Source organism: Mustelus asterias, chromosome 13 (genome assembly GCF_964213995.1).
Source record: "Mustelus asterias chromosome 13, sMusAst1.hap1.1, whole genome shotgun sequence".
NCBI lineage: Eukaryota > Metazoa > Chordata > Chondrichthyes > Carcharhiniformes > Triakidae > Mustelus > Mustelus asterias.
The window spans coordinates 81,146,203-81,173,063 of record NC_135813.1 but is presented as its reverse complement, the minus strand read 5'-3'; positions in this window follow the sequence as shown (position 1 = coordinate 81,173,063).

Sequence of the window (26,861 nt, the reverse complement as noted above, 5' to 3'; positions counted from 1 at the left end):
TGGAAGGTGCTGCCTTGATGAGTTGCTGCAGTGCATCTTGTAGATGGTACACACAGTTGCCACTGTTCACTGGTGGAGGGGTTGAATGTTTGTGGAAGGGGTAGCAATCAAGCAAGCTGCCTAGTCTTGGATAGTGTCAAGCTTTTTGAGTGCTGTTGGAGCTGCACTCATAAGTGGAGAGTATTCCTTCACACTCCTGACGTGCCTTGTATATGGTGGGCAGATTTTAGGGAGTCTGGTGGTGAGTCAGTCACCACAGGATTCCTGACCTCTGACTTGCTCTTATAGCCTCAGTATTGATATGGCTAGTTCAGTTCAGTTTCTGGTCAATGGTAATCCCTAGGATGCTGATAGTGGGGGATTCAGCAATGTAATGCCATTGAATGTCAAGGAGTAATGATTAGATTCTCTTTTTGGAGATGGTCATCGCCTGACACTTTCGTGGCATGAATGTTACTTTCCACTTGTCAGTCCAAGCGTGGATATCACCCAGGTCATGCAGCATTTAGACATGGACTGCTTCAGTATCTGACGAATCGCAAATGGTGCTGAACATTGTGCAGTCATCAGCGAACATCCCCACCTCTGAACCTATGATAAAAAGGTCATTGATGAAGCAGTTGAAGGCGGTTGGGCCTAAGACACTACCCTGAGGAACTCCTGCAGTGATGTCCTGGAGCTGAGATGATTGACCTCCAACCACCACAACCATCTTCCTTTGTGCCAGGTATGATTCAAACCAGTTGAGGGTCTTTCCCGTTTCCCATTGACTCCAGTTTTGCTAAGACTTCTTCATGCCACACTTAGTTAAATGCTGCCTTGATGTCAAGGGCAGTCACTCTCACCTCACCTCAGACATTTAGCTCTTTTGTCCATGTTTGCACCAAGGTCAGGAGTTCAGTGACCCTGGCAAAACCCAAACTAAGTGCCACAAGCAGGTTATTGCTGAGTATGTGTGCAATCATATCCTTTCTATAACGTAGTGACCAGAACTGCACACAGTACTCCAGCTGCGGCCTAACCAACATTTTATACAGTTCCAGCATGACCTCCCCGATCTTGTATTGTATACCTTGCCAATAAAGGCAAGAATATGCCTTCTTAAACACTTTATCTACCTGCCCCTGCCAACAGGGATATGTAGACATGCACTCCAAGTCCCTCTGATCTCTAGTACTTTCCAAGGTCCTTCAAAGTCCTACAAGTGTAATCCCTTACCTCGTTCGCCCTCTCCAAATGCATTACCTCACACTTTTCCGAGTTGAATTCCATTTGCCATTGTTCTGTCCACCTGTGCAGTCCATTCATATCCCCTTGTAGTCTACGCTGTCCTCATTATATACCATCTGATCAATTTTCATGTAGTTTGCATATTTCCTGGTAACACCTCCGAAATTCAAGTGCAAATCGTTAACATAGACAACTAGCAAGGGCCCCAGCACCAAGTCCTGCAGAACCCCACTGGAAATAGACTTACAGTCACAGAAACATCCCTCGACCATCAATCTCTGCTTCCAAAATGTGCCACTTTGCCTTGGATTCCATGGGTCCTTACTTTCTTGACCAGTCTCCCAAGAGGGACCTTATCAAAAACCATGCTAAAGTTCACACAGACCACACCAAATGCATTACCCTCATTAACACTCCTGGTTACCTCCTCAAAAAATTTGATTACATTTGTATAACAACCTTCCCATGAAACATCCATGCCGACTATCCCTGATTAATCCATGTCTATCCAAGTGCAGACATATTCTGTCCCTCAATTCTTTCTAGTAACTCCCCCACCACTGAGGTTAGACTGACTGGCCAAGGTGAAGACTGATGTAAAGTATTGACTGAGGACCCAATATTCCGTGTCCACACACAGATTACCTATATGGTCCCTAATTGGTCCTACTCTTTCCCTAGATATATCCTTGCTCTATATACATTAAAAATATTTCCTTATTCTACCTGCCAAAGCTTTGTCATGCACTTGCTTAGCTTTCCTAATTATTGATTTTTTTTTGGAGCAGAGAGTAGACAATAGTAATGCAGTAGATGTAATTTATCTAGATTTTCAAAAGACTTTTGATAAGGTGTGCCAGACACTGAAGAATAAGGTCAGGGAATGTGGAGTCAAGGGACAAGGGGTAGAATGGATTTCTGGCTGGTTCCAACACAGAAAGCACAGAATGTTATTCAGAGTGGCAAAGGTGGGATGCAGTGTTCCACAAGGATCAGTGCTTGGGCCATTACTGTTAACTTCTTGCTTCTTGTCATGTTGCTGGACCTTTCTTCACCACTGTCCTGTGTAGACTCTAACCTGAGAGTTGAACACCTTCAAATTTATTGCAAGTTTTCAAGGGGAATGGAGTATAAACGTTGGTACATTTTACCTGAGCTGTACACGGCCTTGGTGAGACCACATCTGGAGTACTATGCATCAATTTTGATCTCCTTATTTGAAAAAGATATTATTGCGTTAGAAGCAATTAAGAAAAGGTTCACTTGCCTCATTCCTGGGCTGAACAGCTTATCTTATGAAGAAAGGTTGATTAGGTTGAGCTCTCCCCATTGGAGTTTCCAACAATGGGAAATGATCTATTGAAACATATAAATGAAATCCTGATAGATACCAGGAGGATGATTCCTCTCATTTGCAAAACTACTCATAGGGAGCAGTTTAAGAGGTCTCCCTTTTAAGACAAAGGTGACAATTCTTTTTCCTCTCAACACCTTGTTGGCATGAACAAGTCAGGTCGCAGTGGAGGCTGGGTCATGGAATTTCTTCAAGGATGAGTTAATTTTTGTTTACAGACATGGGAGTCGAAGGTTAAGGGAGACAGACAAGAAAGTGAAATTGAGACCACAAAATGATCAGTCATGGTCTTAACAAATGGTGGAGCAGGCTGAAGGGCCAAATGGCCTACTCCTGTTCCTAAGTTCTATGTTCCTAAATCTTCAGGGGCTGCCTGGTTCTATTACTAGAGACCACTCTAGGAGATTTTCCATGGTTTGGGAGGCTTCTCCACAGTCACAATCAACGGAATTTGTGTGGCTGTATCCCAACATCTGTAAAAAGGCCTTGCAGTGCAAGACACCAGCCCTGAGGCATTTGGGACAGTCAAATGTGTCTGATTTTGCTGGCTCCTGATGGGAGGGATACCTCAGGGTCATTGGACAACTCATGCCTTCATAGAACCAAATGAATGTTACAGCACAGAAGTAGGCCATTCAGCCCATCATGTCTGTGCCAGCTGGAAAAAAAACACCCATTCTAATCCTACCTTCCTGCAGGTTCAGCACTTCAAGTGTAGATTCAGGTACCTTTTAAATGAGTTGAAGGTTCCTGCTTCAACTACAAAAATTCCAGACACCTACCACTTTCTGGGTGCAGAAATCTTTCCTAATATCTCATTTAATCCTCTACCATTCACCATAAATCTGTGCTCCTGGCAATAGACCTCTTCACTAGGGGAAACAAGACTTTCCTGTCTATTCTATGCAGGTCCCGCATAATTTTGTACACCTCAATCTCCTCAGTAGATTTGTTGAACGATTGGCAAGGCACAGTAGTGCAGGTTACAACACAGGAGCTGGACAATATGAAAGAAGCCCCCCCTTGACCTGATCCTCTTTTTAGAAGAAGAACAAAGTCCAGCACAGGAACAGGCCCTTCAGCCCTCCAAGCCTGTGTCGATCATGATGCCCGAACTAAACTAAAAAAAAATCTTCTGCCCTTACTCAGTCCATATCTCTCTACTTCCTCCCTATTCATGTATCCATCCAGATGCCTCTTAAATGTTGCTAATGTGCCTGCTTCCACCACCTCCTCTGGCAGCGCGTTCCAGACACCCACCACTTGCTGCGTGAAAAACATCCCCCACACATCTCCCTTAAACTTTTCCCCTCTCACCTTGAACCTGTGCCCCCTTGTAATTGGCATTTCCACCCTGGGAAAAAGCCTCTTGATTATCCACCCTATGCCTCTCATAATTTTGCAGACCTCTATCAGGTCTCCCCTCTTTGCAGTGAAAACAATCCTAGTTTAGTCAACCTCTCCTCATAGTCAACATAGTGAACACCCGAGACCAGGCAATATCCTGGTGAACCTTCCTTGCACTCTCTCCAAAGCTTCCACATCCTTCTGATAGTGTGGTGACCAAAACTGCACCAATACTCCAAAGGCAGCCGAACCAAGGTTTTATGTAGCTGCAGCATGATTTCCCAATTCTTGCACTCAATGCCCTGGCTGATGAAGGCAAGCATGCCATGTGCCTTTTAATCACCTTGGCCAACTGTGGCGCCACTTATAAGCATAGTGGCACACCCAGAACCCTCTATGTTAATATTCCTAAAGGTTGTGCCATTTACAGTATAATTCACACCTAAATTTGATCCTCCAAAATGCATCACCTCGCAATTGTCCAGATTAAGCTCAATCTGTCCTTTCTGTGCCCAAGTCTCCAATCTATCTATATCCTGTTGTATCCTCTGACAATCCCCGCCACTATCAGCAACTCCACCAATCTCCGTGTCATCCACAAACTTAATCAGACCACCCACATTTTCCTCCAGACCATTTATATACACTACAAACAACAGAGGTCCCAGCACTGATCTCTGCGGAACACCACTAGCTACAGATCTCCATTCTGAAAAACACCCTTCCACCGCTACTCTCTGTCTTCTATAACTAAGTAAGAAGTTTAACACCACCAGGTAACCTGGTGTTGCTAAACTTCTTACTGTGCTTACCCCAGTCCAACACCGGCATCTCCACTTCTATAACTAAGCCAGTTCTATATCCATCTAGCCAGCCCATCCTGAATCCCATGTGATTTTAGTTTTTGTACCAGTCTGCCATGTGGACCTTGTCAAATGCCTTACTGAAGTCCATATAAACTACATCCACAGCCTTTCCCTCATCAATTATCTTTGTCATCTCTTCAAAAAAACTCAATCAAGATGGTGAGACATAACCTTCCCATACAAAACCATGCTGCCTGTCAGTAACTAGTCTATTTTTTTCCAAATGTGCATATATCCTGTCTCTCAGTATCTTTTCCAAAAGATTCCCCACTACTGGGGCTCACCAACCTATAATTTGCTGGATTATCCCTGCTTCCTTTCTTGAACAATGGAACAACATTGGCTATTCTCCAGTCCTCTGGAACCTCATCTGTGGTCAAAGAGGATGCAAAAATATCTGTTACGGCTGATTCATTCTGGCAGAAAGGATGGCAAATGTCAGCAGCATATTTTGCCCATTCTACTTGAAATAACTTGCCTCATGATGTTGGAATAATACCAGCAAGCAGATAAAGATTGCCCGCTTTAATAGGCTTCAGGCAGCTAGCAATAGCTCAAGTTGTGTGGAGGATGGCAGCCAACTTCTTAGCATGGAAAAAGCATCCCCAGACTGGGCACGCACATTCAACCTTTTATTTATTTTAATTTGTTCACGGGATGTGGGCATCACTGGCTAGGCCACAACTTATTGCTCATCCTTAATTGCCCTTAAGAAGCTGATGAGTAGCCCAGGGCAATTGTCTATAATATTGTCAAGTCAGTTTCCCATTTAAAGATGGCCAGCTTGTTCAAGATGAGGTCCTAACTGCCACCTTCGCCTTTCCTTTGATGATATGATCTTTGAAGCTCAGGATACAATCTAATGTTACGAAGGCTGTGGTCAGGTCAACGAACAATGTTCTTCTTGCGATATTTTTCTTGAATTTGGGGCATTGCAAAGATTAAATCAACCATTCCTCATCCAGCACCTTGTTTTTGAGCAGGGCATTGCCGTGTGTAATGAACCAGGGAATGGCTGTCCCCCAAGCTTTGCACCTCCACGCATTGTTCCTTTTTTAATACCAGACAAAGCTTGGGAGGCCACCATTCCCTGGTTCTGGGTGCAGTGTGAGAGATGAAAGACAATCCTGTTGAGAATAACTCCTGCAAGAATGTTTCCTGTTGCAAAGAGAAGGAAAATATCACAATGATTGTCACAGATAAACTTGTTTCCCTTCTGTTTGTACAGGTGATTATGGAAGCCCTGGTTTCAGATTAAACAGAAGAAGCTAATAAGTTTCTTAACCATGGGAGCTCCTCCTAAAAGGCTCTTCATAAATGTTAAGTTAACAAAAGACAATTCAAAGTAATCCATTGTGTATGAAGACTTCAGGATAACCTGAGAGAATGATACAGTGCTATATAAATTCAAGTTCATCATTCCAACCTTCTACTCTGCCCAACAACATACATTAAAACCAATTTAAACGCAACGATCCATTTCTCTCAGCAACGCAGCTAATAAAACCTAATCTTACCTTGTAATCTGTGAAAAGTCTATCATTTTTATAGTCCGAAATGTCTCAGCATATTGAATATTTGTCATGTTACATTGATATTCAGAAACCTTAGCAAAAGCACAGCTGTCTGCATCAACATCAAGTTGCATCATTCACTCTCATTTCCGTTCACTAGCTATAGAACCTCACTTCCTACCAGAAAACAGTCACTCCTTCCTAATATAAAAAAGCAACTCTCAGTCATTTGGTAATACAGACCTTGAATATTGCTGAGAAATGCTGTTGAAGCTTTTCGTCTTGCTCTCATCAGGACAAATACGCGAAAATACCAATTGTAAAAGGAACAATAATTTATACTGCATGAGAAGAGAGTGCTGATTACTAGAAAGCGGACTCTGATTTGTAGAAGTGTTATCATGAAGAATGCATCAGGGAACAGTTAATTGCTGAGCCTCATTTAAATTCAAACCAAGCAGGTTGACAATGATTGGTTAAGGTATTACCATGGGAAATGAACCAGGGAATGGTGGCCTCCCAAGCTTTGTCTGGTATTAAAAAAGGAACAGTGCGTGGAGGTGCAAAGCTTGGGGGACAGCCATTCCCTGGTTCATTACACACGGCAATGCCCTGCTCAAAAACAAGGTATAAAATGCTTGCTGGACTTGTGTAGGAGCAATGGGATGCCGGGAGGTGCGTACAATAAATAGGATTCATCCTCAGTTCGGTGTCCACATATGTATGGGCTGCCAAAAACACTCAAAACGATGTCCCTTTATGTCCTACCTTATCTACGACTAGTTCTGCATAACATGAATTGGCCAAATGTTTGGGCGAATTGCTGAAACCCGTTGTAGGAGCAAGGATTCCTTCACCTTTTGAAAAATCATGCAGGACTGGCATATTAATAGCATTGCCATGTCCATGCTAATGTTCAATGTTTTTAGCCTGATCATAGATGCACTCTTCAAGGAAGCTACAAGACATGCTTTTTTTTACAAAAGCAAAATATTGCAGATGTTTGAAATCTGAAATAAATTCAGAAAATTCTAGAAAGACTCAGCATGTCTGACAGCATCTGTGAAGGGAGAGTGTTAACATTTCAAGTTTGAATGAGTCTTCCTCAGAGCTGAAGAGGGGCAGAAATGCAATGGATTCTATAGTTGAAGAGAGGAGTGGAGAAGATCGAGCAGAATAGAAAGTCAGTGATGTGTGGGAGCTCAGAAGAGAGATTTGACAAAGAGGTCACAGACACACAAAAACGGGAATGTTAACGATAGCTTTAAAAACTAAAGGATGTGCTAATATTAACATAAAGATAAGGTAGAAGTATGCTAATAGAACAAAGATCAGCACTCTGTGAAAGCAAAGCAGGTTACAGATGGCCCTGTGGGAAATAAAAATCACAGTGGAGGAGGGAGCTCATGTTCTGAAGCAGTTGAACTCGACTGTAAAGTGTCTAAACAGAAGATGAGGTACTGCTCTTCCAGTTTGCACTGGGTTTCACTGGAACATTGTGGTAGGCCCAGGACTGAAATGTGGGCATGGGAGCAAGATGGTGAGTTAAAATAGCAAGCAACATGACAGTTGGGAGTCAAGCCTGAGGACTGAATGAAGTTATTCCACAAACCTGTCACCCAATCTGTGTTTAGACCCCCCCCCCCAATGTAGAGCAGATCATTGTGAGCATTGAAAACAGTAGACTAAATTGAAGAAGGTGCAAGAGAAACACTGTTTCACCTGATAGGAGTATTTGAGGCCTTGGATAGTGAGGAGGTAAAGGGGCATGGTGTTGCACCCTCTGGGATTGTGTAGCAAAGCGATATTTGAAAGGGATGCTGTGTTGGGGGTTATGGAGGACTGGACTGGGAGGGAGGGAATGGTCCCTATGGAATTCTGAAGTTGCTGAACTCATCTTTTAAGTTCATTTTTGGGATGTGGGCATCACTGGCCAGGCCAGCATTCATTGCCCATCCCTAATTGCCCTCAAGAAGGTGATGATGAGCTGTCTTCTTGAACTGCTGCAAACCATATGGTGTAAGTACAGCAGAATACTGTTAGAGAGGGAGTTCCAGCATTTCGACCCAGCAACAGCGAAGGAACAGCAAAATATTTCCAAGTCAGGATGATGGGTGGCTTGGAGGGGAACTTCCAGGTCATGGTGTTCGTATGAGTCTGCTGCGCGTCCTTCGAGATGGTAGTAGTCGTAGGTTTAGAAAATTATCCGCCGGGCTCATTTATGAACACTAAAAGCTGCATATATTCATACACAGGACCCTGTCCTTTACACACAGAAGCTGCATCTTCAAATACTGTGCCTTTTTCAACTAAACAAAAGTTTGAGGAAAAGCATTTCCTGGTTCTTCTCCATGGCAATACCTTGACCATATTCAACGCACGGCAACATCATGACCAGAGTCAACCACTTGGTTTGAACTGAACCAAAAGCTTGCCAGTTAATTGATTTGTGGTGCGTTCTCCAAGGCAACAGGACTACCAGAGACCACTTGCCAATCAATCAGTTCTTTCTCTTCACGCACTGTTGTTTCCTTTGTAATTGATATCCTTGCATATTTATCCCGAAGGGTGCAAGATGAGAAACTTTGACTACACCTCTCCTTTACCAGCAATGAATACCAGTCAATTCAACAATAGTTCATTTATGTATTTGAACGGAGCAGCGCATCCGGCTATGAAATCATAGAAACCCTACAGTGCAGAAAGAGGCCATTCGGCCCATCGAGTCTGCACCGACCACCATCCCACCCAAGCCCTACCCCCACATATTTACCCGCTAATCCCTCTAATCTACGCATCTCAGGACTCTAAGGGGCAATTTTTAACCTGGCCAATCAACCTAACCCGCACATCTTTGGACTGTGGGAGGAAACCGGAGCACCCGGAGGAAACCCACGCAGACACGAGGAGAATGTGCAAACTCCACACAGACAGTGACCCGAGCCGGGAATCGAACCCGGGACCCTGGAGCTGTGAAGCAGCAGTGCTAACCACTGTGCTGGTGAATCCATCCAGGAAAAATAACTTTGTAATCTATTATAAGAAGAAAGAGGTTCCAGAAGGAAATCATGTGTAAGGATTTATAAACCAATGCAATAACTTGAGCTGCTGATAAACACAGTGAGTTCACATGCTCAAGACTGCTGCCAAAAGGTTTTTCCACCAGAAAAATGGGTAGTATGAATGGGAACAACAGATCGAGTCTCTCTAGGGTTAAGAACATATGAAATAGGAGAAGTATACTATATGGTCCACTGAGCTGCCGCCATTCAATACAATTGTGACTGATCTTGAGCTTCAATTACACTTTCCTGCCTACTCTCCATATCCCTTAATTCCCTGGCAGTCCAAAAATCCACCCTAGCGTCGAAAGTATTCATCAATGGAGCTTCCCTAGTTCTCTGTAGCAGAGAATTCCAAAGATTCACAAACCTTTGAGGAAGAAATGTTTTCTCATCACAGTCCTAAATGATCATCCCCTTATCTTGAGACTGTCTCCCAATGTTTTAGATTCCCCAACCAATGGAAACAATCTCTCAGCAAGCCACTTCAGAATTTTATAGGTTTCAATGAGATCGCCTCTCATTCTTCTAAACTCCAAAGAAAGCAAGCTTCCGGGAAATGCATTATCCTGCTTAGTAAATTAAAAAATTACAATTCAGTTCTGATAAACTGCACCATGCAGTTTACCCAGGTTTGAACTGATTGATACCAGATCCTGTGGTTGGATCACTGCAGATGTTAGTTGTGTCAATTCCCATGCACATTCAACTGATTCTTCGCAAATTATAGAATCACAGAGTGCAGAAGAGGCCCTTCGGCCCATAAAGTGTGCATCGACAAGCGAGAAACACCGGACCTCCCACCTAATCTTATTTACCAACACTTGGCCAATAGCCATGAATGTTATGTGCCAAGTACCCATCCAGGTATTTTTTTAAAGCATGTTAGGCAACCCGCCTCCACCACCCTCCCAGGCAATGCATTCCAGACTATCAATAAAATAGTTTTTCCTCACAACTCTCCTAAACCTCCTCCCCCTCACCTTGAACCTATGCCCCCTCATCACAGACCCTTCAACTCAGGGGAATAGCTGCTCCCTATCCACTCTGTCCATGCCCCTCAGAGTCTTTTACAGGTCTCCCCTCAGTCTTCTCTGCTCCAACAAAAACAACCCAAGCCTATCCAACCTCTCCTCATATACTGCACACAGTACTCGAACTGTGGCCTCACCAAAGTTCTAATCAACTCCAACATGACCTCCCTGCTTTTGCAATCTATGCCTCGATATGCCTTCTCACCACCCTACTAACATGTCCTTCCGCTTTCAGAGATCTGTGGACAAACATGCCAAGGTCCCTTTATTCCATAGAATATTGTAATGTCGTGCCACTCACTGAATATTTCCTTGTCAAATTATTCCTTTCAAAGTGCATCACCCTCACACTTTTCAGGGTTAAATTTCACCTGCCATTTACCTGCCCATTTGACCATTCCGTCTATATCTTCTTGTAGCCCAAGACACTCCACCTCACTGCTAACCAGCAGCCTTCTGTCTTCACGCTTTGTCTCCTACAACTGAGCCAATTTTGAATCCACTTTATCAAATTACCCTGTATCCCATGTACATTTACCTTCTTTATAAGTCTCCCATGTGGGACTTTGTCAAAGGCTTTGCTGAAATCCATATAGACTAGATCAACTGCACTAGCCTCATCTACACACCTGGTCACCTCCTCAAAACATTCAATCAAATTTGTTAGGCAGAACCTCCCACTGATAAAGCCATGCTGACTATCCCTGATCAAGTCTTGCCTCTCCAAGTGGAGATAGATGCTCTCCTTCAGAATTTTCTCCAATAGTTTCCCTACCACAAACGTGAGACTCACTGGTCTGTAGTTCCCTGGCTCCTCTCTACAACCCTTCTTAAATAGCGGAACCATATTAGCTGTTCTCCAGTCCTGGCACCTACCGTATGATGTGGAGATGCCGGCGTTGGACTGGGGTAAACACAGTAAGAAGTTTAACAACACCAGGTTAAAGTCCAACAGGTTTATTTGGTAGCTTGTGTGGCTTTTGCTACCAAATAAACCTGTTGGACTTTAACCTGGTGTTGTTAAACTTCTTACTGTACCTACCGTATGGCCAGAGAGGAATCAAAGATTTGGGTCAGAGCCTCTTCAATCGCCTCCCTTGCCTCCCACACCAGCCTGGGACACAATTCATCCAGACCTAGAGATTTATCCACTTTTGAGCCTGCCAATGCCTCCAATACCTATGTTTTCTGTATGTCAATTTGCTTGAGAACCTCGCAGTCTCTTTCCCTGAATTCCATTCCTTCATCCTCATTCTCTTGGGTGACGACTAATGTGAAGTACTCGTTCAACAGTCTACCAATGACCTCTGGCTCCATCCTTGCTCCTTAATGGGCCCAACTCTTTCCCTGGTTATCCTTTTCCCATTGATATACTTATAGAATAGCTTGGGATTTTCCCCATTTTTAATCAGCCAGAGCTTTCTCATATCCCCTCTTTGTTTTCCTGTCTGCTTTCTTAAGCTCCACCCTGCACTCTCTCTACTTCACTGTCTTCTCTGATTTGCTCCTCTTGTACCTGCTAAAAGCTTTTCTGTTCTTCTCATCGTATTCTAAATATCTCTGGTCATCCATGGTTCTCTGGGCTTGTTACTCATATTTGCTCCTATCACCCCTGGGGGAACATGCTGCGCCTGTGCGCTCCCCATTTCTTTTTTGAACGTCGCCCCTTCTGTACATTTTCCCACTCGTGGCTGTTCCCAGTCTATCCTGGCCAGAGCCTGTCTTATTTTACTAAAATCTGCTCTCCTCCAATCCAAAAACTTTTTTTGCAACTTGTCTATATCTTTGTTCATAACAAGCTTAAATTGTACCATGTTGTGATCGCTATCACTAAAATGCTCCCCCACCACCACCTCAATCACCTAACCGGTTTCATTTCCCAGATTTTCTGCGGCATGGTACCATAGTGGATTGCACTGCTGCCTCAGTGTTAGAGACCCGGTTTTGATTCACAGTTTGTGTGACTGTGCGGAGTCTGCACATTCTCCCAGTGTCTGCGTGGGGCCCCCTGGTGCTCCGGTTTCCTCCCACAGTCCAAAAGACGTGCTGGTTAGGTGTATGGCCATACTACATTCTCCCTCAGCGTATCCACACAGGCGCCAGAGTGTGGCGGCTAGGGGATTTTCACAGTAACTTCATTGCAGTGTTAATGTAAGCCTACTTGTGACTAATAAATAAACTTTAAAACTGAAGGTTCAGCAGATAAAAAGATCAGTAGATAAAAATCAACATTACCATACGCATGGTAGGTTGTTGCATAAAGTTAAATCTCATGGGATTCAGGGTGAGGTATCTAAATGGATACAAAATTGGCTTCTTGACAGAAGCCAGAGGATGGTTGTAGAGAATTGTTTTTCAAACTGGAGGCCTGTGACCAGCGGTGTGCCTCAGGGATCAGTGCTGGGTCCACTGTTATTTGTCATTTATATTAATGATTTGGATGAGAATATAGGAGGCATGGTTAGTAAGTTTGCAGATGACACCAAGATTGGTGGCATAGTGGACAGTGAAGAAGGTTATCTCCAATTGCAACAGGATCTTGATCAATTGGGCCAGTGGGCTGACGAATGGCAGATGAAGTTTAATTTAGACAAATGTGAGGTGATGCATTTTGGTAGATTGAACCAGGGCAGGACTTACTCAGTTAATGGTAGGGCGTTGGGGAGAGTTACAGAACAAAGACATCCAGGGGTACATGTTCATAGCTCCTTGAAAGTGGAGTCACAGGTGGACAGAATGGCGAAGAAGGCATTCGGCATGCTTGGTTTCATCGATCAGAACATTGAATACAGGAATTGGAATGTCTTGTTGAAGTTGTACAAGACATTGGTAAGGCCACACTTGGAATACTGTGTGCAATTCTGGTCACCCTATTATAGAAAGGATATTATTAAACTAGAAAGAGTGCCGAAGAGATTTACTGGGATGCTACCGGGACTTGATGGATTGAGTTATAAGGAGAGGCTGGATAGACTGCGACTTTTTTCTCTGGAGTGTAGGAGGCTGAGGGGTGATCTTATAGAGGTCTATAAAATAATGAGGGGCACAGATTAGCTAGATAGTCAATATCTTTTCCCAAAGGTAGGGGAGTCTAGAGAGCATAGGTTTAAGGTGAGAGGGAGAGATACAAAAGTGCCCAGAGGGGCAATCTTTTCACACAGAGGGTGGTGAGTGTCTGGAACAAGCTGCTAGAGGTAGTAGTAGAGGTGGGTACAACTTTGTCTTTTAAAAAGCATTTAGATAGTTACATGGGTATGATGGGTATAGAGGGATATGGGCCAAATGCGGGCAATTGGGATTAGCTTAGGGGTTTTTAAAAAAGGCAGCATGGGGAAGTTGGGCCGAAGGGCCCTTTTCCATCCTGTAAACCTCTATGACTCTTACTCTATATGCTTGGTAACTTTCCTTTCACAGCCCAAAGCAACTTCAAACAAAATGCTTTCAGCTTGTGGCAGGGGATATTTGATTGACTAAGATATAGAACATTTTCAAACCTGCCCATTTGTAAAGTGGCTATTATGTAAGTTAATTCCCATTTTTGCAAGTTTGCTTTCAAGTCCTTTTGCAAGTTTACATCAGAAATACAATGGAGATGGGATTCAAAGGACATCAGGAATCAGGTGATGAATAAATATTCAGCACTGTTTTCCTTGGAAAACATATCTACAGGAACATATTGTATCAGGAGCAGGCCGGTAAATACCTCGGGCCCTTCGATTAAATTCCCAGGCCTGCAGAATTGATATTTACTCACCATGAGATGAGATGGCTCTTGCCTCATGCACACATGACAAACAAGTTACTGTTGAAATAATAATCTTGGCTCGAACAGAAATACAATGGGTGCCTCATTTACTTCATGACTGAGAAAACCACATCTTCACAAAACCTAAATGACCAACAGTTCAAATTCTCCACCCCAAACTCACTCCCTCTCAGAAACACAGAAAACAGAAGCTAGAGGCCATTCTGCCCTTCAAGCCAGATCCACCATTCATTATCATGGCTGAACATCCAACTCAATAACCTGTTCCTTATTTTCCCCCCATATCCTTTGACCCCTTTAGCCCAAAAAGTCAAATCAGAAGAAATCTGCTTCTTGAAAACACAATGTTTTGGCCTCAACTGCTTTCTGCGATAATGAATTCCACAGATTCACCACTCCCTGGGTAAAAAATGTTCGCCTCACCACAGTCCTAAATGGCTTACCCCGTACCCTCAGACTGCGACCCTTGGTTCTGCACTCTCCCACCATTAGGAACATCCTACCTGCATCTACCCATTTGGCCCTGTTAAAGTTCTTTGGGTTTCTATGAGGTCCCTCCCTCATTCTTCTAAACTAGGCCGAACGTAATTGTAACCAACACAATCTCAAATCATACATCAGTCTCGCCGCCCAGGAATCAGTCCGGTAAACCTTCGCTCCTAGCAAGAACATCCTTCTTCAGATGAGACCAAAACTGCACACAATATGGACGACATGGTAGCACAGCCTCACAGCACTAAGGACTCGAGTTCGATTCCTGGCTTGGGTCACTCTGCATGTGGAGTTTGCATGTTCTCCAGAATATCCTGTTGTTGCTCTGAGGCATCCTTGACCCTTGCACCAGGGAGGCAACATTTTATCCTGGAGTCACATTAACAGCCAGAGAAATGCCTATCTATTCCTCTCATAATTGAATCCCCTACAACTATTGCATTCACGTGCTTTACACCTCTCCCATGCAACAAAGCCAACCATGGTGCAATAAATTTGCCTTTGCTGCTTTCTGGTGCGAGACCATTCCCCTCAACAGTATCCAAAATAGTCTGCATACATCATGCCATTTGTCACATTGGTATACAGTGAAAAGTATTGTTTCTTGCATGCAATATAGACAAAGCATATCATTCATAGAGTACATAGGGTAAAAGGAAACCAGAGGGTGCAGAATATAGTATTACAGTCATAGCTAGGGTGTAGAGAAACACCAACTTAATACATGGTAGGTCCATTCAAAAGTCTGATGACAGCAGGGAAGAAGTTGTTCTAGAGTCGATTGGTACGTGACCTCAGACTTTTGTATCTTTTTCCCGACGGAAAAAAGTGGTAGAAAACATGTCTGGGCTGCGTGGAATCCTTGATTATACTGGCAGCTTTTCCGAGGCAGCTGGAAGTGTAGACAGTGTAGAGAGTGCTGGTTTGAATGATGGACTGGGCTTTGTTCAAGACCCTTTGTCGTTCATTGTGGTCTTGGTTAGAGCAGGAGCCATATCAAGCCATGCTTCCTGAAGTTGATGACTATTTCCTTCTTTTACTGGCATTGAGGGAGAGATTGTCACTGCACTAGTACACCAGATTCTCTCTTTCCTGTACTCCGTCTCATCATTGTTTGAGATCCGACCCACTACGGTGGTGTCATCAGAAAACTTGAAAATGGAGTTGGAGGAGAATTTGACCACGCGGTGTATAAGGAGTATAGTAAGGGGCTGAGGACACAGCCTTCTGGGGCACCGGTGTTGAGGATAATCGTGGAGGTGTCATTGTTACCTATTGATTACGGTCTGTGGGTTAGGAAGTCTAGGATCCAGTCGCAGAGGGAGGAGCTGAGCCCTAAGCCACAGAGTTTAGCTTGAATTTTGTGGGAATAATGGTCGAGTCATAGAATCTCTACAGTGCAGAAGGAGGCCTTTCAGCCCATTGAGCTGCACCAACAACAATCCCACCCAGGCCCTCGCTCCATAACCCTACATATTTACCCTGCTAATCCCCCTGACACCAAGGGGTAATTTAGCACGGCCAATCAACCTAACCTGCACATCTTTGGAGTGTGGGAGGAAACCGGAGCACCCAGAGGGAACCCATGCAGACATGGGGAGAACGTGTCTGCACAGGCAGTGACCCAAGGCCGGAAGCGAACCGAGATCCCTGGCACTGTGAGGCAGCAGTACTAACCACTGTGCCACCGTGCCGCCCAGTGTTGAAGGCTGAGCTGTAATTAATAAATAAGAGTCTAACATAAGTGTCCTTGTTATCTAGGGGTTCCAGGATTGAATGTAGGGCCAGGGAGATGGTGTCTGCTGTGGACCTGTTGCGGCAGTAGGCAAACTGTAGTAGATCCAGGCAATCTGGGAGGCCGGAATTGATTTGTGCCATGAGTAACCTTCATTATGATAGGTGTCAGAGCCACTGGGCGATGGTCATCGAGGCACGCTGCCTGGCCTTTCTTTGGTACAGAGATAATGGAAATCTTCTTGAAGCAGGTAGGGACCTCATATTGGTGTAAGGAAAGGTCAAGGATGTCTGCGCACACCCCCAGCAGTGGTCCAAACAGGATCTGAGTGCACATCCACGTACCCCATCTGGGCCAGTCGCTTTCCGTGGGTTAACTTTCAAGGAGACTGATCGGACGTCTGCGATGGTGACCTCGAATACCAGTTCGGCCGAGGCTTCTGGGGCAGAAGACATCCTCAAATGGCCGCAGGAGATTCCTGCATTGCCTGTTTGGTCCTCCTGCTCTGCCTGATGGTCATCCATCCCCTTCCTGCCTGTGGAGTCTTAACCTGCAGTGTGACCACCTCTCTATACATGCTACCCACAATACACTCTGCCTCCCAGATACTCCAGTGTCCCCACCAGCCTCTCCAGCTCCGAAACCTGGGCTTCCAGGACTGCAGCTAGAGACACTTCCCCATACTGGCCCCAGGCAATAGAAATGTTCCCGGCTTCCCAGGGTGAGCACATCACAGCTTTGCGCTCTCCTGTCATTACTTACCCTTTAGATTAAACCTTTTGGAAGATACTTAAATCAAATAATATTAATTACTCTTGGACCCTTGTTCCCTAGGTCTCCAATATTACAGAATGTAGCCCTTACAAACCATCGACTACAAAATAAAGATTTTACAAACTATAAGAGATAAAAGTAGTAAATACTTTTACCCGACTATACTCACCCAATCAGCTGCTTCCTCTTGCTCTGCTTCACTTCTGAATCCAGAGTCATCTCAGGAGCTGTAAACTCCAAGCTAGCACTCAGATTTCTCTCTACACTCTCGTGGGAAACTGTGATAACAAGAACTGGCTACAGGACACACTTCCCAGACACATGCAAATTAAACAAAAGCATACTCATTTATTGGTCTACTTCAGCCCTATTAATCCCACTTTCTTTAATAAATTTATTTTTCTATATCAGCCCCATTGCAAGTGAAGTGCTGATATCTGTCAGTGTTAACTGATGCTTTCTTTAACATTCAATAGTTCTTCCCTCCTAAGCTCCTGGTGAACTATTCCACATCTCTCAACAAATGGAGGATAATTAACTTGTCTGACTGAAATAGGAAGTCCACCCAAACAAGTTCAAGATTGACCTTCCATTATAACAGATTTCACAAGCATTTAGAAAAAAAAGCAAAAACATTCCTGTTCCTCTAATAGGGAACTCAGGAGAGTGGTGAGATAGGGGAAGTCATTACGACTGAGGGCAGTTAAAGCAAAAAACATGAATGCATTTAATGGAGAAGCTAAACAAGCAAGGGGGGGAAAAAAGGCATGTTGATAGGGTCAGATGAATTAGGATAGGAGGAGGCCTGTGTGGATATAAACACCAGAATAGAGCAGTTAGGCTGAACAGCCCTGTTTCTGCACTTTTGATGTAATTTGAGGTCGAGGAGCAAATGAAGATTCAAGCCACACAATGATTGCAAACTGCCAGAGGAGACAGCATTTCCCAGTCCGCTAAGATTGGGACTAGTGATGCAGTGCTGCATGAATTCCCAAGGCAAACTATGTCAATCTTTACACCTCGCCATTAGCATTGTAGCCTATTGCCCAAGTCTGGCAGCTTTACACCAAAAGCTGTGGAACTGGAGTTTGCGCACATACCCTAAAGCTGCATGAACATTGCAGCCCTGCTGAAGAGGCTATATCTGTCACTTTGCATTTCAATTGTCTGCTGTGCAGCTCACTGCCCTTCATACCAGCAGCACCTGTCCATTCTTTACACTTAGAGTAGCTAACGTACAGACACAAACAATATCATCACAACATCAGAGTGATGACGTTATACCACAACTCTAAACTACTGCTGGTGTAGTAAATGGCATGGCATCACCAAAAGAGTTTCCAGGCTGTTTGATCTTAAAATAAAAGCAGCGTGTCGCTGACTGCACTGGCCCATGCCATCAGCCAATAACACAAGATCAAGATTAACACAGTTCAAGTGATGAGGTATCATTTTCTCTCACTATGGGCTACAGTTTGCATCAGAAATCAGAGCCAACGCATCTTCTTATTCAGATTGTTACTAATACAGTCTTGCTGACGTTATATTTGCCGCAACCAATCTACAATTATACAAAAGGCACAGGTGTAAACTGGTTAAACAATCTCAGATATTTCACAGATAGTGAAGATGTTTTTGAAAGGAAAGATGAGCTGGGGAAGTGCTGTAACAGCAGATGCAGCTGACTTGGATTTTCATAACCCGTTTAACAAAGTTAGTCAGGTGAGGGTGAAAAGCAGACTCAGAATCATTGACAAGTAACCAGTAAACTAGTGTATCAACAGAACAACAACAGAAAATGCCCTGACAGGATAAGGTAAGCAGTGGAATTACAGTGCACCAGTATTCAACCTCCCATAAAAGGTATCCTCAGTGGTGTGTCTTTGATTATTTAGATTTCTCACAGATCTTTATGATTCGCAAATTTTGATTTGATTTATTGTCACATGTATTAGTATAGTGAAAAGTATTGTTTCTTGTGCGCTATACAGATAAAGCATATCATTCATAGAGAAGGAAACGAGAGAGTGCAGAATGTAGTGTTACAGTCATAGCTAGGGTGTAGAGAAAGATCAACTTAATGCAAGGTAAGTCCAATCAAAAGTCTGACAGCAGACTTTTGGGAAGAAGCTGTTCTTGAATCGGTTGGTACGTGACTTCAGATTTTTGTATCTTTTTCCCAATGGAAGAAGGTGGAAGAGAGAAATGTAATCATGCTGCAGCTACCCTGTTCCATATCGTTCACAAGCACTAAGAACAACCAGAGTCCCATAAGATATCCCACCATCACCGGCAGTGCGTTCCAGACACCCACTGCTCTGCGTGAAAAACCTCCCCCGCACTGGGGCTGTCTTTGTTTCTGCACCAATTTAAGAGAGAGGTGGCATTAGGATATTTTACACCACTGTGTGTTTGTATTCAAGAAAAAATGTGGATCCCGAATTGTTTCTTTGTAAAAGCAATGACTTGTATTAGCATTTATCACCAATAAAATAAGGTCGCTACATATAGAATACACAGTGTATCCTCATGGAATCGGGCAATTTATCAATGTGCCTAAGATAACAGCAAATACCACCCTGTGCTACATTTAGCAGCCCTACTTCACTCTTCAACCTTCCCAACACATTTCAAATCCATACAGAATCAGCTTCTGATGATGATCCATTCCATTGGATAGTCAGAGGCTTTTTCCCAGGATGGAAGTGTCAATTACAAGGGGGCACAGGTTCAAGGTGAGAGGGGGAGAGTTTAAGGGAGATGCGCAGGGGAAGTTTTTCACGCAGAGTGGTGGGATCTGGATCGCGCTGCCAGAGGAGGTAGAGGAAGCAGGCACATTAGCAACATTTAAGAGGCATCTGGATGGGTTCATGCAAAGGGAGGGAATAGAGGGATGCAGACGGCATAAGGGCAGAAAGTTTTTTTTAAGTTTAGTTAAGGCATCATGATCGGCACAAGCATGGCGGGCTGAAGGGCCTGTTCCTGTTCTGTACTTTTCTTTGTTCTTTTGTTCATTCTGTACAAAATTAGTTATTGCAACAAAAATTTGCATATGCTGCCATCAACATCATTGTAGAGAACACACTGGCTCAACGAGTATATCAAGGCAGGTGAATTCATTTGACTACTCCATTTTGAAGGTGAATTTGAGCGCAGGATTTCATGCTTCTGCAGGTTTAAATATAGAAAATGTATCATCTATAGATTAGAAATATGCAAGGGGTAGTATGTTAGGTGTCATTCCATTGAAGACACGTTTCTCATGGAACCCAACACGAATATTTGCCATGTATTTGGCATGTTAAGACATGTAACTTTTGCTTGTCAAGTCCCACCTGAAGGCATGGACTCTCTCAATGGGTTATGGGTCTCTCCTCTCCTGAACAAAAAGACCCTCTCCCTGGGGTGCAGGTCTCTCCTCTCCTTGGTATCGTTGTCATGCGCCTAATCTTTGCATGAAAATCTGAGACAATGAGTGTTGACAAGTTTTTTTACTCCCTTCATCCAACATCTGCAAACGCACACTACTCAACAGGAATCGTAGGAAGCAATTCAGGGCAAAAGTCTGAATAATTTACTTTCCCAAATCCAGGAAAACCGGAGCCAATGGTAGCTCTGACCACTCTCTAAGCTAACAGCTACTAACCCAGCATTGAGCAGAAATCACACGTGAAACTTTTAGATATCTGGTTATGCTTTGTCCTAGTTCAGTAATTGATAACCTTTTTGACCTATAGCATCTTGTTTTTAAAAAAATGCTTAAACTAAAATCAACTGGGAGCTGAAAACCAAAACTCAGCATTTCTACATCAAATAGATGGCAAATATTCTTGTAGGGTTTCATGAGAAACGTGTCTTCAATGGAATGACATGGTGTTACGGGTAATGTATTAGCATGGATAGAAGATTGGTTAACTAACAGAAAGCAAAGAGTCGTGGTAAATGGTTGGTTTTCTCGTTGGTGATCAGTGACTAGTGGTGTGCCTCAGGGATCAGTGTTGGGACTGCAATTGTTTACAATTTACATAGATGATTTGGAGTTGGGGGCCAAATGTAGTGTGTCAAAATTCGCAGATGACACTAAGATGGGTGGCAGAGCCAAGTGTGCAGAGAATGCTGAAAGTCTGCAAAGGGATATAGATAGTCTACGTAAGTAGTCTCACAACACCAGGTTAAAGTCCAACAGGTTTATTTGGTAGCACGAGCTTTCGGAGCGCCGCTCCTTCATCAGATAGACACTCTCCTGACGAAGGAGCAGTGCTCCAAAAGCTCATGCTACCAAATAAACCTGTTGGACTTTAATCTGGTGTTATGAGACTACTTACTGTACCTACCCCAGTCCAACTCAGGCAACTCCACATCATAGTCTAAGTGAATGGGCGAGGGTCTGGCAGATGGAGTACAATGTTGGTAAATGTGAGGTCATCCATTTTGGTAGGAATAACAGCAAAATGGACTATTATTTAAATGGTTAAAAATTACAGCATGCTGCTGTGCAGAGGGACCTGGGTGTCCTTGTGCATGAGTCACAAAAAGTTGGTTTGCAGGTAATTAAGGCGGCAAATGGAATGTTGTCCTTCATTGCTAGAGGGATGGTGTTTAAAAACAACGAAGTATGTTGTAGCTGTATAAGGTGCTGGTGAGGCCACACCTGGAGTACTGTGTAGAGTTTTGGTCTCCTTACTTGAGAAAGGATATACTGGCACTGGAGGGGGTGCAGAGGAGATTCACTAGGTTGATTCCGGAATTGAGAAGGTTGGCTTATGAGGAGAGACCGAGTAGACTGGGGCTATACTCATTGGAATTCAGAAGAATGAGGGGAGATCTTATAGAAACATACAAGATTATGAAAGGAATAGATAAGATAGAAGCAGGGAAGTTGTTTCCACCGGTAGGTGAAACTAGAACTAGGGGGCATGGCCTCAAAATAAGTGGGAGCAGATTTAGGACTGAGTTGAGGAGGAACTTCTTTACACAAAGGGTTGTGAATCTGTGGAATTCCCTGACCAGTGAAGGAGTTGAGGCTACCCCATTGAATGTTTTTAAGGCAAGGATAGATAAATATTTGAACAGTAAAGGAATTAAGGGTTATGGTGAGCGGGTGGGTAAATGGAGCTAAGTCCATGAAAAGATCAGCCATGATCTTCTTCAATGACGGAGCAGGCTTGAGGGGCCAGATGGCCTACTCCTGCTCCTAGTTCTTATGACACCTAACATCCTACCCCTTGCACATTTCCAATCTGTGGATGATACATTTGCTATAGTTAAACCTGCACAAGCATGCAATCCTGCGCTCAAATTCACCTTCAAAATGGAGCAGTCAAATGAATTCACTTGCCTTGACATACTCATTGAGTCAGTGTGTTCTCTACAATGGTGTACTGCAAGCCTACCTTCACTGGTCAATTCACGCGTTAGGATCCTTACAATTGCACAAGCTATAAGACTGGCCTTATTGGTAACCTCAAACAGGGGCCATGCCATTTGCTCACCATACAAGAATGATGCTGAAATAGGGCACATCAAACACATCCCACATCCTGCAGGGAAATGGTTATCCTGATCAGATCACCATGCTGCATATTGCACAAACTCAGGAGCCGGCCAAAGACTGTCAGTGTTGGCCCTGAAAAATGCCAAGTCTACCTCAGGTTACCCTGGATGGAGAAGGATATTTCAAAAATCAGAGGTAAAGGTAGCTGTTTCAAACTGCTACGATGCAGTAGCAACACAAGTGATATTTGCAACTAACAGGGTGCTGCTGTCAAGCCAAAAAGATGTTTTAGCGATAACACAAATGAGTAATGTAGTATATAAATTTCAGTGCCAGTGTTGTGTTAGGTATGTAGGGCTCACAGCATGGCACTTTTGCATGTACTGGAAGCTACATATATGAATACACAAGGCCCTGGTCTTTGCAAACAGAAAGAACATGTTCACACATTGCATCTGTTTCAGCTAAACGAAGTACAGGGCAATACCTTAACCAGAGTCACGTTGCCTGGTTTAACTTTCAAAAATTGCTTTATAGTTAATGGTAAGATACCATTAACTGGTGCATTCTCCATGACAGTTCTTCCATCAGAGTCCATTTGCCAACCAATCAGCACCCTCTTCTCATACAGTATAAATTTGTTTCTTCTGACATTGGTATTCTAATGATTGTCCTGATAAGTGCAAGATGAAAAGCTTCAACAAAATGCCTTTTTTCAGCAATACCCATGTTGACGTATTGAAATGAGACTTGTGTGGAACTTAAGTGCTGCAAAATGTCCCATTTCTATACTGCAAATTCAATGTCCAATCATTTTGAATGCAAATATAACTGCATGTGGTTTGTACGCAAGGAGTAACAGAAAAGCTGATCTTATCAACGAAAAGCAGATGCTGGAATCTGAAACAAAAACAGAAAACGGTGGAAAATTTCAGAGATCTGATGCAGAGTCATCCAGACATGAAACATTGGCTCTATTCTCTCTCCATAGATGCAGTCAGACCTGCTGAAAGTTTCCACCCATTTCTGTTTTCAATCTTCTCAGCTAACAAACAGCAAAAACAGCAAGTAATAGACCCTACAACCAACGGATCAGATCTAAACTCTGCAGTCCTTCCACATCCAGTCAAGAATGGTGGTGGACAATTAAATAACTCACTGGAGGAGAAGGCTCCACAAATATCCCCATCCTCAATGATGGAGGAGCCCAGCACATTAGAGCAAAAAATAAGGCTGACGTATTCGCAGCATGTGAAGTGGATGATCCATCTCAGCCTCCTCCAGTGGTCCCTAGCAAGTCAGAGGCCAGTCTCGAGCCAATTCAATTCACTCACGTGATAGCAAGAAACGGTTGGAGGCACTGGGAACCGCACAGTCACTGGGCCCTGATAACATTCCAGCAATAGTACTGAAGACTTGTGCTCCAGAACTTGCTGCTCCCCTAGCCAAGCTCTTCCAGTACAGTTACAACACTGGCATTTACCCAATAATGTGGAAAATTGTCCAGGTATGTCCTGTACACAAAAAACAGGACAAATCCAACCCAGCCAATTACCAATTAGTCTACTCTTGATCATCAGTAAAGTGGTGGAAGGGGTCGTCGACAGTGCTATCAAGCAGCACCTGCTCAATGATAACCTGCTCAGTGGTGCCCAGTTTGGGTTCCACCAGGGTCATTCAGCTCCTGACCTCATTACAACCTTGGTTAAAACATGGAGGAAAGAGGTGAATTTGAGAAGTGAGGTGGGAATGACAGCCCTTGACATCAAGGCCGCATTCGACTGAGTGTGGCAAGAAGGAGCCCTAGCAAAGCTGGAATCAATGGGTACCAGGGGGAAAACTCTCCGCTGGTTGGAGTCATACCTGTACATAGGAAGATGGTTGCGGAGGATCAATCATCTCAGCTCCAGGACATCTCTGCAGGAGTCCCTCAGGGGTAGTGACCTCGGCCCAACAATCTTCAGCTGCTTCATCAATGACCTTCCCTCCGTCATAAGGTCAGAAGTGGGGATGCTCGCCAACGTTGCACAATGTTCAGCATCATTCGCGACTCCTCAGATACTGAAACAGTCCATGTTCAACTACAACAACATCTGGATAATATCCAGGCTTGGGCTGACAAGTGGCAAGTAACATTTGCGCCACACAAAGGCCAGGCAATGACCATCACCAATAAGAGACACTCTAACCACCGCCCCTTGACATTTAATGGTGTAACCATCACTGAATCCCCCACTGTCAACATCCTGGGGGTTACCATTGACCAGAAACTCAACTGGACTCACCACATAAACACAGTGGCTACAAGAGCAGGTCAGAGGCTAGGAATACTGCGGTAAGTAACTCACCTCCTGACTCCCCAAGGCCTATCCACCATCTACAAGGTACAAGTCAGGAGTGTGGTAGAATACACTTGCCTGGATGGTGCAGCTCCAATAACACAAGATGCTTGTGGCAAAGCAGCCTGCTTGATTAGCACCACATCTACAAACATCCACCACCGAAGCTCAGTAGCAGTGTCTACTATCTACAAGATGCACTGCAGCAATTCACCAAAGATCCTTAGACAGCACCTTCTAAACCCATGACCAGTTCCATCTAGAAGGACAAGGGCCGAAGGTAAATGGGAACACCACCACCTCCACATTCTCCTCCAAGCCATTCACCACCCTGACTTAGAAATATATCACCATCCCTTCACAGTCGCCGGATCAAAATCCTGTAATTCCCTGCCTCACGGCATTGTGGGTCAACCCACAGCACGTGGGCTGCAACTATTCAAGGCGGCAGCTCACCACCTTCTCAAGGACAACTAGGGATGGGCAATAAATGCTGTAAGAAGTCTCAAAACACCAGGTTAAAGTCCAACAGGTTTATTTGGCAGCACAAGCTTTCGGAATCACAGGCTCCTTCTTCAGGTGAGTGAGGAGTCGTGTTCACAAACAGGGCATATACACACACAAACTCAATTTACAAGATAATGGTTGGAACGTGAGTCTTTACAGGTAATCAAGTCTTAAAGGTACAGACAATGTAAGTGGAGAGGGGGCCAAGCACAGGTTAAAGAGGTGTGTAGCCAGGCCAGGTCTCCAGCCAGGACAGCTAGTGAGATTTTGCAAACCCAGGCAAGCTTTGGGGGTTACAGATAGTGTGACATGAACTCAAGATCCCGGTTGAGACCGTCCTCATGTGTGCGGAACTTGGCCATCAGTTTCTGCTCAGGGATTCTGCGTTGTCGTGTGTTGTGAAGACCGCCTTGGAGAATGCTTACCCGAAGATCAGAGGTTGAATGCCCGTGACTGGTGAAGTGTTCCTCAACTGGAAGGGAACACTCCTGCCTGGCGAGTGTCGAGCAGTGTTCATTCATCCGTTGTCGTAGCGTCTGCATAGTCTCCCCAATCTACCATGCTTCGGGACATCATTTCCTGCAGCGTATCAGGTAGATAATGTTGGCCGAGTCGCAAGAGCATGTACCGTGTACCTAGTGGACGGTGTTCTCATGTGAGATGATCCGGCACGTCTTGCAGAGGTTGCTGTGGCAGGGTTGTGTGGTGTCATGGTCACTGTTCTCCTGAAGGCTAGGTAGTTTGCAGTGGTCAATGGTCTGAGGTTGTACGGTTGTTTGAAGACGCTACGACAACGGATGAATGAACATCGCTCAACAATCACCAGGCAGGAGTGTTCCCTTCCAGTCGGGGAACACTTCACCAGTCATGGACATTAAGCCCCTGATCTTCGGGTAAGCATTCTCCAAGGCGGCCTTCACGACACATGACAACGCAGAATCGCTGAGCAGAAACTGATGCCAAGTTCCGCACACATGAGGACGGCCTCAACCGGGATCTTGGGTTCATGTCACACTATCTGTAATCCCCACAACTTGCCTGGGCTTGCAAAATCTCACCAACTGGCCTGGCTACACACCTCCTTAACCTGTGCTTGGCCCTCTCTCCACTCACATTGTCTGTACCTTTAAGGCTTGATTACCTCTAAAGACGTGCATTCTAACCATTATCTTGTAAATTGAGTTTGTGTCTGTATATGGCCTGTTTGTGAACAGAACTCCTCACTCATCTGAAGAAGGAGCCTGAGACTCCGAAAGCTCGTGCTGCCAAATAAATCTGTTGGACTTTAACCTGGTGTTGTGAGACTTCTGACAGTGCTTACCCCAGTCCTACACCAGCACCTCCACA